This window comes from Bufo bufo, chromosome 2 (assembly GCF_905171765.1).
Source record: "Bufo bufo chromosome 2, aBufBuf1.1, whole genome shotgun sequence".
Taxonomy (NCBI): Eukaryota; Metazoa; Chordata; class Amphibia; order Anura; family Bufonidae; genus Bufo; species Bufo bufo.
This window is the reverse complement of record NC_053390.1, coordinates 836,094,665-836,113,483: the sequence shown is the minus strand read 5'-3', so window position 1 is coordinate 836,113,483 and position 18,819 is coordinate 836,094,665. Positions and strand designations below refer to the sequence as shown.

Genomic DNA, 18,819 nt, shown 5'->3' with positions numbered 1-18,819 from the left:
TTGGCGAGGGGGCCAAAGATGTCAAGGAGCTTATCCTGACAACTCTTAATTGCGGAATCTAACCCCTTACGGGGATTCCAGCCGGTTTTAGCCAAGAACTGTGTCATTTTTGGATCCACAGATGGCGTTTCACAGACCTTGTTGGGGATCAATGGTCTGGGGCATTCAGCTCAGAGCTTGCTGCGCGCCTCTTTGCTCAGAGGACGGCGCACCCAATGCTCAAGGTAATCGCTCACATGAGCTACCGGCAGCCACTCCGCCGACCTAGGGTGGTGGAGGGCATCAGGATCAAATAATGGGTTGCCTGAGGGATCCACCAGGGTACAAGCCGTGTTAGGGGCAGTGGCGGATGCGCCCACGGACCCAGAGGTGGAGGGCCTAGAGCCAGTGGTACCTGGAAACTCAGATTCCATCTCCATCTCCCCATCAGAGTGGTCGCTTGCCTCCGCATAAGCCTCCATATCAGATTCAATATCCGAATCTATATCAGTAGTTTGTGCTCTAGCACATTTCCACGTTCGCGCCCTTTCTGCCTGGCGCGGTAAGGCTCTTTTGCGCGATCTAAGCGCGCTATCATGGGTGGCTTGGATCACACCAGTCAAAGTCTCCTGGGCAGGAGGTACAATGGTAGGCTGCGGGCTAGTGAGTACAGGCAACTGAGTAGAGGGGCCAGGGGCATGGGCAGACAAGGCCTGGGAGATGGTTTGTGAGATCATAGAGGACATGGATCCCATTGCCTCAATAATAGCACTAGACACCGAGCGTTGTAGCTCCAGGGCCTGTGCACTAATGGCTGGCAAGCTGGGGTCCCCAGTGGATGGGGGGGGATTAGACCCAGAGGGAGAGCGGTCAGAAGACATATTTAGGAGGTAACACTAAATAATATAATGGCAGAGAAACCTAATGGCGATGCCTAATATAGAGGGGGTAACTATGACAGATCCGGTAGCTACCTAACGAGGGGTTAATCACCCCAAGCGCCGCACTGTAGGAGCCGATCTGGAGCCGAGCGACGGACGTGCACGGTAGTAACTTCCGAAATCCCGCGAGAGGACGGGCGAGAGCTCCCCAAGATGGCCGTCGAGATCTCGCGAGATCTCGGAGCCGCGGGAAGCAAGCGGAATATGCCGCCGACACCTATACCGCCGGGAACCAGCGGGGAGGAATCGGAGCGGCGAATGCAGGTAGGGAGGAAGGAGGGGAGACGCAGAGCGCACCCCAAGCAAGAACGGAACAAACAAAGAAATAAAATCGCAGGATGAAGCGAGGATGGGATGGGGGAAGGGGGGGACGACCCCCTGATGAAAAACGCGATATGCGTAGGGGAAATAAAGCTGTAAATTAATCAAATACCCACAAATGAGGGGAAAAGAGACCCTGTCAAAGAGCGGAAGCTATATATAGTAGACAAGCCTTAATAAACACAGGGTAATGACATAATGGCTTCATAACATGTAATAACACTCCATGAAATACAGAAATAACTTAGCTTTGGTGGAGCAGCAAAGAAAGAGGGAGATATGCAAGAGGACACTGCTTATTATCCTCACAGTGACTGCACCAGCAGAATAGTGAGTGCAGCTCTGGAGTATAATACAGGATGTAACTCAAGATCAGTACAGGATAAGTAATGTATGTACACAGTGACTCCACCAGCAGAATAGTGAGTGCAGCTCTGGAGTATAATACAGGATGTAACTAAATGATTTTCCTATTCCATGACGTAAAGTCATAGTTTTATTAAAGACACGGAGGCGAGTATTGCTTTCTCCTTCTTTACTGTCCACCAATAGCAGCAAAGAGAAAAAATGTACATACAGGAAACCATAGCAACCAAGGTCCCTCCCCTATGGCCCCTATAATAGGCCGCTCTTCCTCTGGGCCTTCCTCTTTCTTTGAGAACCTGGTGCTGACATCACGAACATCCCAACGATAACTCCGAACTGTGACTGGAACGGATAAGTCCAACGCCAACGAAGCGTATCCAACTAGCCAACCTGGCCAAACTGTAAAAGAGACATCAACCGGGAACACGGCTTCTTAGAATGGAAAGAGCTTCATCCTGAAAAAGAAAACAGACCATAGGCCTAGGTGAAACAAGCATGTCAGGACAGAACGTCGGGAAGCCATCTACTCAACTGACTCAATGGGGGTCAAGTGACCGAAGACAATCTAAATTGCAATAAATAACATGAAAGACAATGGCAATTAAATAAATACTAGGACAATAAATACATTAAACAGAAACAACTATAAAAGGTTAATAATACATTGAGGCAATAATAACAAACCCCTGTAGCAAAAAACCGCGAGGAGACCCACGGGAGGGAACCAGGGCGGGCAATACTCGCCTCCGTGTCTTTAATAAAACTATGACTTTACGTCATGGAATAGGAAAATCATTTAGTTTTACAGCAAGACACGGAGGCTTCATATTGCAAGTTCAAAGCCTGTCTATAATAGAAGCAAACAAATTAGATAGAGGGCGAAAATTAAATTCTCTGAACGTGGTAACATTAGACCAATCAGCCAAATGCATAACATCCTCCAATCTGGCCCCCGAAACCGCCAAGGCGGTGGCAGAGGCAACGCGCGCAGAATGGGCCGTGAAGACAGAAGTGTCGATACCCGCTAGCGACATGACCCATTTAAGCCATCGTGCCAACGTAGGGCTAGAAACTGGACCAAAAGGATGTCGGATCGAAAGGAACAACTGAGAAATGGCGGAAGACCGATGTGCCAAAGTCCTGCATTCGTACTCCTTAAGGCAAGCCACAGGACACAAAATAGGAGAGGAAGGAAAACTGGGATAGGAGACAAACCGGATGTTAGTCTTGGTGCGACGCGAAATGTTAAAGGTAACCCCATCCGGGGTAAATGAACGAGCGTCGAAGTCAAGGGCCCTCACATCCGAGACCCTCTTGCAGGAAACAAGGCAAAACAATGCCAACAATTTTGCGGACAGGTGTAAGGGCTGAATTCTCGGGCCAAGAGGATAAAAAGGAAAGGACCAGGGAGACGTCCCATGTAGTGGAAAAACGAGGCCGAGGGGGACGAGCCAACCACAACCCACGCAAAAGACGAGACACCGAAGGATGTTGACCAGCCGGGACACCCTCGAACCCAGCATGAGAAGAAGAAATAGCGGACCTGAAAAGGTTGATGGTCCGATACGCCTTCCCCTCTTCGAAAAGAGAGGTGAGAAACTCCAGCAGGTGAGCTACAGGTGCCGAAACGGGATCCAAGTCCCGTTCCACGCACCAGTTAGCCCAAGTTCTCCAGGCTGCCCGGTAAGACTTTCTGGTACCAGGGGCCCATGCGTTGTCCAGTAACTGTCGAGTCGCTGCCGAAATGCCCTCGACAGCTCCAGGTGTCCGGAGATCCGGCACGCCAACAGCCGCAGGGATCCGTCGAGGAGAAGTGGATGGTGTAGATCCTGAGGGTTGCGCAGGACATCCGGTCGGGTCGGGAGGAGAAGAGGTACCTCCACTAGGATCCTCAGCAACGAAGGGAACCAGACTTGAGACCCCCAGAACGGAACCACCAAAACCAAGTCCGCCAGATGACGTTGAACCTGGAGGAGAGTCCTCGGGAATCATCGAGAACGGAGGAAAAGCGTAAAGGTGGGATACCGACCAATCTTGGAGAAACGCATCCACCGCCACTGCCTCCGGATCCTGACGCCAGCTGAAAAACCGGGCGAGTTTCCTGTTGAGCCGAGAAGCAAAGAGATCGACAGACATCGGACCCCATATCTCCGAGATCGCTGAGAAAACCTGTGGATCCAACTGCCAATCGCTGCCATCCGATAGGTAGCGTGAGTTCCAGTCCGCACGAACGTTGTTCAGCCCCGGTAAGTATTCAGCCTGTACCATGATGTCCCTGGACAGGCAAAACGAAGAAAAAATCCTTGGCTAACCGAGCCAAGGTTGCCGAGTGAGTACCTCCCAAACGGTTGACATACAGGGCCGCCGATATATTGTCCATCCGTAGCCTGATGCACGCGTTGGGGACCCCGTTGGAGAAGCCCCTCACTGCAAACGAACCGGCTAGTAGTTCCAATGCATTGATGTGGAGGAGGGATTTCTCCGCCGACCAGGCTCCCCCCGTGGAGACCCTATTGCAATGGGCGCCCCAGCCCTGGAGGCTCGCATCCGATTCGATGGTCAATTCCGGCAGAAATCTGAAGATCGCTCTGCCGTTCCACGCCTCCAGATTGGCGATCCACCAACTCAACTCCTCTCGGGCCTCCAAGTCCAGAACCACCGCGTCCGCAAAGGAGGCACCGGTCCGAAGATGGGCGATCTTCAGCCGCTGTAGAGCCCGGTAGTGCAACGGGGCTGGAAACACAGCCTGAATCGATGAGGCCAACAAACCGATGATACGAGCTAGGTGACGTAATGAAAGGTGGGGAATGAGAAGAGCATGTCTCAACTCCTTGCGGATCGCCCGCAACTTCGCCGCCGGCAGACTGAGGGACTCCGAGAGCGAATCCACCATGAAGCCTAGGAACTCCATCCTCTGAGATGGGATGAGGCAAGACTTCTCCTTGTTAAGGAGGAAACCGAGATCCGACAGTAGGTTCGCTGTCCACTGTAGATGTTCCAGTAGTCCCACACTGGACTCGTGCATCAGCAAGATGTCGTCCAGGTAGATGATGAGGCGTACGCCCCGAGTCCTCAGCCATGACACGACCGGATGCAGCAACTTGGTGAAACACCAAGGAGCTGAAGACAGTCCGAATGGCAGACAGGTGAACCTCCAGATCTCTCCTTTCCACCGGAACCGGAGCAGATCTCTGGAGCGAATGGCCACTGGGACCGTCAGGTAAGCATCCTTTAGATCCAGCTTTACCATCCAGTCCCCGGGAACTAACAAGTCCCGAAGGAGGTGAATCCCCTCCATCTTGAAATGCCGGTAGCGTACCACCGTATTCAGAGCATGAAGGTTGATGACAGGTCTCATCTGACCCCCTTTTTTCTGGACGAGGAAAATGTTGCTGACCACCCCCCCCCCCATAAGGGGGCGCTCGCTCTATCGCCTGTTTTTGCCTGAGAGAGCTCAGTTCCGCGTCCACCAGAGCTCTATGTGAAATCCCCTGACCGTGGTCAGTACCCATGGATCTGAGGTGATGAGACTCCAAGCATGAGAAAAAAGATGGAGTCTGCCCCCTACACAAGGTACCATAGAATCCCCAATCTGGGGAAGACTTACCCAAGGGTCTGCGATAGCTTGGATTGCCCCTGAAGGAGCGAGATCGCCATTGATTTCCTCTGGTAGAGAAGAAAGGTGACGGGTTGCGCTGGTCCTGGAAGGATGGTCGTTGTCCACCGGAACCTCTGTTCGCGCCACGGGCCTGAAAGTTTGCACGGCCGGACAGGCGGCCCCTTCTACTGCCGGCCCGATGAGAGACCCGTCCCTGGAATACCCTGCGCATAGAGGCCTGGGCTTTGTCCAGCGCGGTAAAGGTACCCACGAATCGGCTCATATCCTTGATGAAGGAATCTCCGAAAAGGAGACCTTGGGCGTCCTTACCCACCTCTGTGAGAGCCAAATTCGCCAATTTGGGGTCTATTTTAAACAAGATGGCTTTGCGCCTCTCAATTGCCAAGGATGTATTGGCGTTACCGGCAATACAGATGCCCTCTGGGTCCAACCCCGCAATTCTTCGGGGTCTATTGGGGAGCCCTCATTTCTAGCCGCCTCAGCTAATTCAAAAATCTTAGCCAGCGGGCCAAAGATATCCAAAGCCTTATCCTGGCAGCTGCGGAGAGCTGAATCCAGGCCCTTCTTAGGGTTCCAGCCAGTTTTAGCCAAGAATTGTGACATCTTGGGGTCTACTACAGGAGTGTCACACACTTTGTTGGGCACTAATGGTCTGGGACACTCGGCCCTAAGTTTGTTCCGTGTCTCACGGCTAAGAGGGTGACGCACCCAATGTTCTAAATAAGTCCCCACATGGTCAGTGGGAAGCCACTCAGCCGAGCGAGGGTGATGCAGAGTCTCAGGGTCGAACATCGGTTCGCCTGATGCATCTAGCAAAGCCTCTGAACGGTTAACGTTGGATGAGGATGCCACATCTTTGGCAGAGGAGGCCGCAGTAGCGGATTTAGAGGGTCCCTGAACTGAGGGGGTGATATCCTCCTCTGACCCGTAATCAAAATCCGCCATAGCCTCCTCGTCCGATGCTCTATCTGAGTCAGACATATCAGGTGATTGTGCTCTAGCGCACTTCCATGTCCGCGCCTGTTCTGCCTGGCGGGAAGAGGCCCTTTTTGTGAACTATGCACGATCTCAGGGGTGGCAGGATGCGCACCAGTCAAAGTCTCCTGTGGCACAGGAGGGTCATTATGGGTAGGCTGCAGTGTCACAACAGGGTCTGGCAAGGACCTACTAGCTGGCTGGGCGGACAGAGCATGGGTGATGGTTTGCAACAGAATAGTCGACATGGAACCCATTAGAGAAAATAAGGTACAATTTCTGTTCAAATATTTAACCCTCTAGCGCTGCAAAATCCTGGACACAAGTGAGCAAAAAGTCCACACAGTAAAGTAGAAGAAAGATGGATTGCGCTGCAGGAGAGTATGCTAGAAATAATCAAAGTCCCAAAGTTATTTGTGTTTTCTTCCTATGTAAATCTTTGGTCAAATAGATACATCCATATACATACAATCATACCATTGTGCGGTCTCTATTTTATTTCAGAATTCTACATTCCAGTTTGTGTTTGATGTATATGGATGTATCCATTTGACCGAAGATTTACATAGGAAGAAAACACAAATAACTTTGGGACTTTGATTATTTCTAGCATACTCTCCTGCAGCGCAATCCGACATGGAACCCATGGCCGCCATGATAGCGTCCGATACAGAGCGCTGCAGGGCCAGCGCCTGTGTGTCCACCTCAGTGGAATTGTGACCCTCAGGGGAGGGGGGGGCATAATAGTAGCAGGAGGTGTAGGGACAGACATGATCCCACAATATGGCCGGTAATATAAGCACCCTGGGGCTAATCCTAAGCACTGGGGCTAAACCTGATGGCACCTGAAACACAAAGCGATCGCAGCTAACAGGCAGTGGGAGCAGGAGCCGCTGACCGGGCAGAGCGCAGGAGCCGGAGACACACAGTGGCCTGAAGTGACGGAGGAACAGGAAGCCCGTCTCAAAAGCCCGCGAATCGCGGTAACATATAATCCTAGACGGCCGCTGAGATCTCGCGGCCGGCCGGGTTACTGAAGGCGTTCCAAATAGCTGCCGAGATCTCGCGAGATCTCGCGGCCGGTCTGGCTACTGAAGGCGCTCGAGAAAGGCGCCGCTGAAACCGGGGAAAGGAGACTGATCCGGTTAGTCAGAGGGAGCGCCGCAAAAGCGAGCAGAATCGCCACAGTGAGCGGCTGCCAATGATATAAGAGCGCAACAGCAGTGAAGGGGAACGCAGGGAAGCGCAAGTGGGGACAAAATAAGGCGCAGGGAATAAGCGCAGAGGCCACAATAAACTCCGCAAAAGGCACAAGCGGGTAGACAAAACACAAGGGAGCGCTGCTAGCAAAAAAGGGTTAGTCACCCTGGGTTAAAGAGCGCAAAGACACATAAACACAAATCATTGATAAAAGAAAGATTTCACAAGTGTACTTAGCTGGTGGCAGCAGCAAAGAAAGAGGAAGGTCCAGAGGAAGAGCGGCCTATTATAGGGGCCATAGGGGAGGGACCTTGGTTGCTATGGTTTCCTGTATGTAAATTTTTTCTCTTTGCTGCTATTGGTGGACAGTAAAGAAGGAGAAAGCAATATGCGCCTCCGTGTCTTGCTGTAAAACTCAGGATCAGTACAGGATAAGTAATGTATATACACAGTGACTGCACCAGCAGAATAGTGAGTGCAGCTCTGGAGTATAATACAGGATGTAACTCAGGATCAGTACAGGATAAGTAATGTATGTACACAGTGACTGCACCAGCAGAATAGTGAGTGCAGCTCTGGAGTATAATACAGGATGTAACTGAGGATCAGTACAGGATAAGTAATGTAATGTATGTACACAGTGACTGCACCAGCAGAATAGTGAGTGCAGCTCTGGAGTATAATACAGGATGTAACTCAGGATCAGTACAGGATAAGTAATGTATGTATACAGTGACTGCACCAGCAGAATAGTGAGTGCAGCTCTGGAGTATAATACAGGATGTAACTCAGGATCAGTACAGGATAAGTAATGTATGTACACAGTGACTGCACCAGCAGAATAGTGAGTGCAGCTCTGGAGTATAATACAGGATGTAACTGAGGATCAGTACAGGATAAGTAATGTATGTACACAGTGACTGCACCAGCAGAATAGTGAGTGCAGCTCTGGAGTATAATACAGGATGTAACTCAGGATCAGTACAGGATAAATAATGTATATACACAGTGACTGCACCAGCAGAATAGTGAGTGCAGCTCTGGGGAATAATACAGGATGTAACTGAGGATCAGTACAGGATAAGTAATGTATGTACACAGTAACTGCACCAGCAGAATAGTGAGTGCAGCTCTGGAGTATAATACAGGATGTAACTCAGGATCAGTACAGGATAAGTAATGTATGTAAACAGTGACTGCACCAGCAGAATAGTGAGTCCAGCTCTGGAGTATAATATAGGATGTAACTCAGGATCAGTACAGGATAAATAATGTATATACACAGTGACTGCACCAGCAGAATAGTGAGTGCAGCTCTGGGGAATAATACAGGATGTAACTGAGGATCAGTACAGGATAAGTAATGTATGTACACAGTGACTCCACCAGCAGAATAGTGAGTGCAGCTCTGGAGTATAATACAGGATGTAACTCAGGATCAGTACAGGATAAATAATGTATATACACAGTGACTGCACCAGCAGAATAGTGAGTGCAGCTCTGGGGAATAATACAGGATGTAACTGAGGATCAGTACAGGATAAGTAATGTATGTACACAGTGACTGCACCAGCAGAATAGTGAGTGCAGCTCTGGAGTATAATACAGGATGTAACTCAGGATCAGTACAGGATAAGTAATGTATGTACACAGTGACTGCACCAGCAGAATAGTGAGTGCAGCTCTGGAGTATAATACAGGATGTAACTGAGGATCAGTACAGGATAAGTAATGTATGTACACAGTGACTGCACCAGCAGAATAATGAGTGCAGCTCTTTCAGTCTGTGGTAGTTTCTATCGTAGGAAGGGGCAATAGTCTCCGAGCATTTAGGAGACTTATTGCTTTGGGGTAAAAGCTGTTCTTCAGCCTAGTGGTGCGGGTGTGTAGGGCTCTAAGACGCCTACCAGAGGGTAGCGGAGTGAAGAGGCTGTGGCCGGGGTGAGTTGGATCCCTGCAGATAATTTTTGCCCTGTTGCTGCAGCTGTTTTGGGAGTTGTGCTTTCTTCAGACTCCTCAGAAAATAAAGCCTCTGAAGGCCTTTTTTGGTAATTTCTGTTGTGTTTTTTATCCATGACAGGTCCTGACTAGGGATGAGCGAACCCGAACTGTATAGTTCGGGTTCGTACCGAATTTTGGGGTGTCAATGACATTTTCGTAAAAGTCCGGGTTCGGGTTCAGTGTTCGGCGCTTTCTTGGCGCTTTTTGAAAGGCTGCAAAGCAGCCAATCAACAAGCGTCATACTACTTGCCCCAAGAGGCCATCACAGCCTTGCCTACTATTGGCATGGCTGTGATTGGCCAGTGCAGCATGTGACCCAGCCTCTATATAAGCTTGGGTCACGTAGCGCTGCACGTCACTCTGCTGATACAAGCGTAGGGAGAGGTTGCAGCTGCGACGTTAGGGCGAGATTAGGCAGATTAACTCCTCCAAAAGACTTCATTCTGTGATCGATCTGCAGCTGTGGATCATTGAAGTGCTGATATCGAATTGCTCACTTTTTTTAGGCTGCCCAGAGCGTTTTTATATCACTTTTTTCTGGGGTGATCGGCGGCCATTTTGTGACTTGTGGTGCGCCAGCACAAGCTGCCACCAAGTCCATTTAACCATCAATAGTGTGGTTATTTAAATCTATCCCTAAAAGGGTATATTAGATTCAAGGTGCAGATAGGGTTATTCTCAATAACTTCACACACACGCTACTGTGCAGATCCAAGTCTAATTCTGTGTGTAAACGTATACCTGTCACCCAGCGCCTAAAAAATAGGCCTCAAATTTATATTTAGCCAAATCTGTCATTATTGCTTTAGCTGGTAAAGTTATTTAGTGTCCGTCAAAGCACAGTTTTTGTTCTGGGTTGAAATACAATTCCCAATTTTGCAATTCTCTAAATTAGTGGTTTCTGCTGTATCAGGCCTACTTTAAATCTATCCCTAAAAGGGTATATTAGATTCAAGGTGCAGATAGGGTTATTCTCTGGAGTATAATGCAGGATGTAACTCAGGATCAGTACAGGATAAGTAATGTATGTACACAGTGACTGCACCAGCAGAATAGTGAGTGCATCTCTGGAGTATAATACAGGATTTAACTGTCACGGATGGTGTACAGGAAACAAGACAATACAATATAAACAATGACTCACTGGATCCACAACTAAGGAACAAAAGGGAGACCCCTGCATGAGACCTGCCGCTCTCCCTTATTGCTCAGCCTATGCGACCACCCCAAAGGTGAATGGGCGCATATCCACGTACCTCGACTATCTTACACCTGAAGACCCTACAATAGCGAGGGGATATGACCACCGGCTCCCTACACAGACACGGAGGGAGTCAGGGTCACCTGGATCCAGAAAACAGAAAATCATAAATACATAAACAGCACTTATCTTGCAGACGACTGGGGACTGTGGACTGAGAACTAGGAACAGCATGCACACACACTCCAGGAAGTTGTATAAGCCGCACACTACTGCATTCTGGGGAGGAACTTAAAGGGCAGCAATCAGTCCAACTGCATGACAGCTGAGATAGACTAACGAGATGAGGAACTCAACCAAAACAAAGAAATTCAAGGAGGAGGATCTGAAAGGCTCCTGTCAGAGCTTCTCAGCTGTCTGGCTGTGACAGTACTCCTCCCTCTACGAGTGGACTCCGGACACTCAGAGCCCACCTTCTCAGGATGGGACCTATGGAAAGCCCTGATGAGACGAGAGGCCTTAATGTCCGTCACTGGGACCCACATCCTCTCCTCAGGACCATAACCCTCCCAATGAACGAGGTACTGGAGGGAACCGCGGACAAGACGAGAATCCACAATCCTAGAGACCTGAAATTCAAGATTTCCATCAACCATAATCGGAGGAGGAGGCAAAGGCGAGGGTACAATAGGTTGAACATAAGGTTTCAATAAGGACTTATGAAAAACATTATGGATCTTCCAAGTCTGAGGAAGATCAAGACGGTAGGCAACAGGATTGATGACAGACAGGATCTTGTAAGGCCCAATAAACCTAGGACCCAACTTCCAGGAGGGAACCTTCAATTTGATATTCTTGGTAGACAACCACACCAGATCACCAACATTCAGGTCCGGACCAGGCACACGTCTCTTATCTGCCACACGCTTATATCTCTCACTCATGCTCTTTAGATTATCCTGAATCTTTTGCCAAATAGATGACAATGACGAGGAGAATCTGTCCTCATCAGGTAAACCAGAAGACCCCTCTCCCGAGAAAGTCCCAAACTGCGGATGAAACCCATATGCACCAAAAAATGGTGACTTATCAGAGGACTTCTGACGACGGTTATTTAAAGCAAACTCAGCAAGGGACAAAAAAGAACACCAATCCTCCTGATTCTCCGCCACAAAACAGCGCAGATATGTCTCCAGATTCTGATTGACGCGCTCCGTCTGGCCATTCGACTGCGGGTGGAAAGCAGAAGAGAATGACAACCGAACCCCCAAGCGAGAACAGAAAGCCTTCCAGAATCTGGAAACAAACTGCGTGCCCCTATCAGAGACTATGTCTGAAGGAATACCATGCAATTTGACAATGTGGTCAATAAATGCCTGCGCCAGCGTCCTAGCATTGGGCAAACCAGGAAAAGGGATAAAATGCACCATTTTGCTACAACGGTCCACCACCACCATAATCACAGTCTTCCCCGAGGAACGAGGCAAGTCCGTTATGAAGTCCATGGACAGATGTGTCCAAGGACGGGAAGGAATGGGCAAAGGGAGGAGAGGACCTGATGGCCGTGAATGAGGGACTTTGGCACGAGCGCAAGTCTCGCAAGCTGCCACAAAACCCTCAACTGACTTATGAAGCGCAGGCCACCAGAATCTCCGAGCGATGAGATCCAGTGTGGCTCTTGCCCCCGGGTGCCCAGCAAGGACCGTATCGTGGTGTTCTTTAAAAATCTTGTGTCTCAAAGCGAGAGGCACAAACAACCTCCCAGGAGGACAAAGATCAGGAGCTTCTGACTGGGCTGCCTGCACCTCTGCCTCCAATTCAGGAAAAAGAGCAGAGACCACCACACCTTCAGCCAAAATGGGACCCGGGTCTTCAAAATTCCCACCTCCCGGAAAACAACGTGACAGGGCATCTGCCTTCACATTCTTAACCCCAGGGCGGAACGTGACAACAAAATTAAACCTTAAAAAGAACAAAGACCTTCTGGCTTGTCTCGGGTTCAGACGCTTGGCTGACTCCAAGTAGGCCAGATTTTTATGGTCAGTAAACACGGTAATAGGGTGTCTGGCTCCCTCTAGCCAATGGCGCCATTCCTCAAAAGCCAACTTGATGGCCAACAATTCCCTATCTCCCACATCATAATTTCTCTCTGCGGAGGAGAGTTTCTTCGAGAAAAAGGCACACGGTTGCCATTTGGCAGGAGAGGAACCCTGAGACAAGACCGCACCCACCCCTACCTCAGAAGCATCAACCTCAACTATGAAGGGTAACGAAATATCAGGTTGTACCAGGATGGGAGCGGAAGCAAAACTCTCCTTGATATTAGAAAAGGCCTTACGCGCCTCTACCGACCAGGAAGAAAAATCTACCCCCTTTCTGGTCATATCAGTGAGTGGTTTAACAACAGAGGAATAATTCAAAATAAATTTCCTGTAATAATTGGCAAAGCCCAAAAAACGCATCAGCGCCTTCTGATTCTCAGGAAGCTCCCACTCAAGCACAGCGCGGACCTTCTCGGGGTCCATGCGAAAACCAGAAGCGGAGAGAAGAAACCCCAGAAATTGAATTTCTGGAACTGCAAACACACATTTTTCCAGTTTTGCGTATAATTTATTCTCCTGCAGAATGAGCAAGACCTGACATAAGTGTTCCTCATGAGTCTTGAAATCAGGAGAAAAAATCAAAATGTCATCCAAATACACTAATACAAATTTTCCCATTAAATGATAAAAAATGCTGTTGACGAAATGCTGAAAAACGGCTGGGGCATTCATCAAACCAAAAGGCATAACCAAATTCTCAAAATGGCCTCAGGGGTATTGAAAGCCGTCTTCCATTCGTCTCCTTCTCTGACCCTGACCTGGTTGTATGCCCCTCTTAGGTCTAATTTGGAAAATACTTTAGCCCCAACAACCTGGTTAAACAGGTCCGGGATCAGAGGAAGCGGATAAGGATCACGAATAGTGATACTGTTCAGCTCCCTGAAATCCAGACAAGGTCTTAAAGAACCATCTTTTTTCTTAACAAAGAAAAAGCCAGCGGCAACAGGTGACTTCGAGGGTCGTATGTGTCCTTTTCTCAGACTCTCAGAGATATAAGCACGCATAGCGACCCTCTCAGGTTGGGAGAGATTGTATAAACGAGATTTAGGCAGCTTGGCACCTGGGATGAGATTAATAGGGCAATCATACTCCCTGTGCGGAGGCAAACCCTGAACTCCACTCTCAGAGAAGACATCCGAAAATTCAGAGAGGAAAGGTGGTACAGTCTTAGTAGAAACCTCAGAAACAGATGTCATGAGGCAATTCTCTCTGCAAAAGTCACTCCAACCATTTATTTGCCTCGCTTGCCAATCAATGGTGGGGTTATGTTTAGTGAGCCAGGGTAGTCCCAACACTAGAGGAGTAGGCAAACCGCTAAGGACGAAACATGACACATCCTCAACATGAGCATCACTCACAATTAAACGGATATTGTGAACTATGCCCTTTAATGATTTCTGAGAAAGTGGAGCGGAATCAATAGCAAAAACAGGAATATCCTTTCCCAAAGTGCATACCTGGAAACCATGAGTTATTGCAAATTGATTATCAATAAGATTGACAGCTGCTCCACTATCCACAAAAATCTCACAAAAAATGCTCTTGCTCTCTAGCGCCACCCTAGCAGGTAGGACAAAACGGGAACTACAAGCAAACGGAAAACCTTCAATTTCCGCCTCAACCCTGCCAATAGTAACAGACGGAACATTTTTAAAAGATTTTTTTCCTTTTTGTCTCTTTATTACTCCCAGAAAACTGCCTGAATCTCCTAGAGGGACAAACATTTGCCAAATGATTTATACCTCCACAACAAAAACAAACCCTGCCATGCGGGCTGAATCTTCTATTGTCTGAGGCAATCAACCCCAGCTGCATGGGTTCCTGCTCAGAAGGGGCTGACAGTGACTGAGACCCCTGCGCACAGAATGAGACCGCTGCACTGTCCCGGGACTGAGTATGACAGGAAGGAGAGATCTCTCCTCTCTCACTAAGACGCCTGTCAATACGAACGGCCTGAGACATAGCAGAGTCCAGGGAGATTGGCCTCTCATGAAAGGCAAATGCATCTTTCAATCCCTCTGAAAGACCCTGGCAAAATTGACTTCGGAGTGCAGCATCATTCCAACCAGTATCAGCTGCCCATCTCTGAAATTCTGAGCAGTATATCTCTGCGGATTGTTTAACCTGGCATAACAGACGTAGTTTAGACTCAGCCAGAGCAATACGATCCGGATCATCATATATCTGACCCAGGGCTAAAAAGAATTCATCCACTGAGCGGAGGGGCCTTGCCCCCTCCGGTAGCGAAAAGGCCCAAGACTGAGCATTACCCCTGAGCAGCGATACAATGATCCCCACCCTCCGTTCTTCATCACCAGAGGAATGGGGAAGAAGGCGAAAATTGAGTTTGCAAGCCTCTTTAAAACGCACAAAATTCTCACTACCCCCAGAGAACGTATCCGGGAGCGAGATCTTAGGCTCAGCACAAACTCCATGAACGCAAGCTGAACCGGTCACTTGAAACTGAGAAAAAATCCTACGGAGATCAGCTACCTCCAATGAAAGACCCTGGAGGCGTTCAGCCAAAAGTGAAACCGGATCCATGCTTGAGACGGTTTTGGCGGCTTATAATGTCACGGATGGTGTACAGGAAACAAGACAATACAATATAAACAATGACTCACTGGATCCACAACTAAGGAACAAAAGGGAGACCCCTGCATGAGACCTGCCGCTCTCCCTTATTGCTCAGCCTATGCGACCACCCCAAAGGTGGATGGGCGCATATCCACGTACCTCGACTATCTTACACCTGAAGACCCTACAATAGTGAGGGGATACGACCACCGGCTCCCTACACAGACACGGAGGGAGTCAGGGTCACCTGGATCCAGAAAACAGAAAATCATAAATACATAAACAGCACTTATCTTGCAGACGACTGGGGACTGTGGACTGAGAACTAGGAACAGCATGCACACAAACTCCAGGAAGTTGTATAAGCCGCACACTACTGCATTCTGGGGAGGAACTTAAAGGGCAGCAATCAGTCCAACTGCATGACAGCTGAGATAGACTAACGAGATGAGGAACTCAACCAAAACAAAGAAATTCAAGGAGGAGGATCTGAAAGGCTTCTGTCAGAGCTTCTCAGCTGTCTGGCTGTGACAGTAACTCAGGATCAGTACAGGATAAGTAATGTATGTACACAGTGACTGCACCAGCAGAATAGTGAGTGCAGCTCTGGAGTATAATACAGGATGTAACTCAGGATCAGTACAGGATAAGTAATGTATGTAGACAGTGACTGCACCAGCAGAATAGTGAGTGCAGCTCTGGAGTATAATACAGGATGTAACTCAGGATCAGTACAGGATAAGTAATGTATATACACTGTGACTGCACCAGCAGAATAGTGAGTGCAGCTCTTGAGTATAATACAGGATGTAACTCAGGATCAGTACAGGATAAGTAATGTATGTACACAGTGACTGCACCAGCAGAATAGTGAGTGCAGCTCTGGGGTATAATACAGGATGTAACTCAGGATCAGTACAGGATAGGTAATGTATGTACACAGTGACTGCACCAGCAGAATAGTGAGTGCAGCTCTGGAGTATAATACAGGATGTAACTCACGATCAGTACAGGATAAGTAATGTATGTACACAGTGACTGCACCAGCAGAATAGTGAGTGCAGCTCTGGAGTATAATACAGGATGTAACTCAGGATCAGTACAGGATAAGTAATGTATGTACACAGTGACTGCACCAGCAGAATAGTGAGTGCAGCTCTGGGGTATAATACAGGATGTAACTCAGGATCAGTACAGGATAGGTAATGTATGTACACAGTGACTGCACCAGCAGAATAGTGAGTACAGCTCTGGAGTATAATACAGGATGTAACTCAGGATCAGTACAGGATAAGTAATGTATGTACACAGTGACTGCACCAGCAGAATAGTGAGTGCAGCTCTGGAGTATAATACAGGATGTAACTCAGGATCAGTACAGGATAAGTAATGTATATACACTGTGACTGCACCAGCAGAATAGTGAGTGCAGCTCTGGAGTATAATACAGGATGTAACTCAGGATCAGTACAGGATAAGTAATGTATGTACACAGTGACTGCACCAGCAGAATAGTGAGTGCAGCTCTGGGGTATAATACAGGATGTAACTCAGGATCAGTACAGGATAGGTAATGTATGTACACAGTGACTGCACCAGCAGAATAGTGAGTGCAGCTCTGGAGTATAATACAGGATGTAACTCACGATCAGTACAGGATAAGTAATGTATGTACACAGTGACTGCACCAGCACAATAGTGAGTGCAGCTCTGGAGTATAATACAGGATGTAACTCCGGATCAGTACAGGATAAGTAATGTATGTACACAGTGACTGCACCAGCAGAATAGTGAGTGCAGCTCTGGAGTATAATACAGGATGTAACTCAGGATCAGTACAGGATAAGTAATGTATGTACACAGTGACTGCACCAGCAGAATAATGAGTGCAGCTCTGCAGTATAATACAGGATGTAACTCAGGATCAGTACAGGATAAGTAATGTATGTACACAGTGACTGCACCAGCAGAATAGTGAGTGCAGCTCTGGAGTATAATACAGGATGTAACTCAGGATCAGTACAGGATAAGTAATGTATGTACACAGTGACTGCACCAGCAGAATAGTGAGTGCAGCTCTGGAGTATAATACAGGATGTAACTCAGGATCAGTACAGGATAAGTAATGTATGTACACAGTGACCGCACCAGCAGAATAGTGAGTGCAGCTCTGGAGTATAATACAGGATGTAACTCAGGATCAGTACAGGATAAGTAATGTATGTGCACAGTGACTGCACCAGCAGAATAGTGAGTGCAGCTCTGGAGTATAATGCAGGATGTAACTCAGGATCAGTACAGGATAAGTAATGTATGTACACAGTGACTGCACCAGCAGAATAGTGAGTGCAGCTCTGGAGTATAATGCAGGATGTAACTCAGGATCAGTACAGGATAAGTAATGTATGTACACAGTGACTGCACCAGCAGAATAGTGAGTGCAGCTCTGGAGTATAATGCAGGATGTAACTCAGGATCAGTACAGGATAAGTAATGTATGTACACAGTGACTGCACCAGCAGAATAGTGAGTGCAGCTCTGGAGTATAATAAAAGATGTAATTCAGGATCAGTACAAGATAAGTAATGTATGTACACAGTAACTGCACCAGCAGAATAGTGAGTGCAGCTCTGGAGTATAATACAGGATCAGTACAGGATAAGTAATGTAATGTATGTACACAGTGACAAACCTCTTCTTCCCATCTCCAGGATTTCTCTGGAGCAGCACCCGTTCTCTGGCATGCACTACCCTGGATGAATATTTTAAATCCCAGCTACCACAGTATGAAGCGTTCTAACAAAACACATTGTTATAGGGTCTCTTACTGTATGACATCCCGTTACAAGAAAATATGGCTCTTAGCCAGAACCTCAGCCTGATGACCACACAAATATGCCTAATAATTGGATATAGTGTATATTGATATCCAGTTGTATTCACCCATTCAGTGATATCAGTAAGGCCAGTAGCCATTTAGTCATTGTGACCCTTGTTAGCATATCAAAGGCAGGAAGGACACATTGTAAAAGCAGTTGGACAACATTCTCTTGGCCAACAGATTGGGAAGATATTTGGGTGGTCACAGGGTGTAGTCCATGATGGGGGCTGGGACACAGGGACATATAGGTGAAACTTGGGAGTCGGGTTCTCTCTCTCTTCCTGCCAGCCCCTTGGACCACCCAACACTTCAGGAGCAATCTAAGTATATACTGTATCTGGTTATATGTGTATGTAAATAAGTATAATATCCCAGGAGACTTTATATGTGTGCATATACAAACCGGATTCCAAAAAAGTTGGGACACTATACAAATCGTGAATAAAAACTGAATGCAATGATGTGGAGGTGCCAACTTCTAATATTTTATTCAGAATAGAACATAAATCACGGAACAAAAGTTTAAACTGAGAAAATGTACCATTTTAAGGGAAAAATATGTTGAATCAGAATTTCATGGTGTCAACAAATCCCCAAAAAGTTGGGACAAGGCCATTGTCACCACTGTGTGGCATCTCCCCTTCTTCTTACAACAC

The 18,819-nt window shown here is 47.9% G+C and overlaps 1 long non-coding RNA gene across 1 annotated transcript; it reads right to left on the bottom strand.

Moving 5' to 3' along the window:
* Positions 1-384: 384 nt before the first annotated feature.
* LOC120990552 lies at positions 385-12,885 on the bottom strand. Its single transcript, XR_005776438.1, has 3 exons — positions 12,875-12,885; positions 11,037-11,038; positions 385-793 (listed from the first exon to the last, which is right to left on the bottom strand). It is a non-coding gene; the product is annotated as an uncharacterized LOC120990552 (long non-coding RNA).
* Between the last annotated feature and the right edge of the window lie 5,934 nt (positions 12,886-18,819).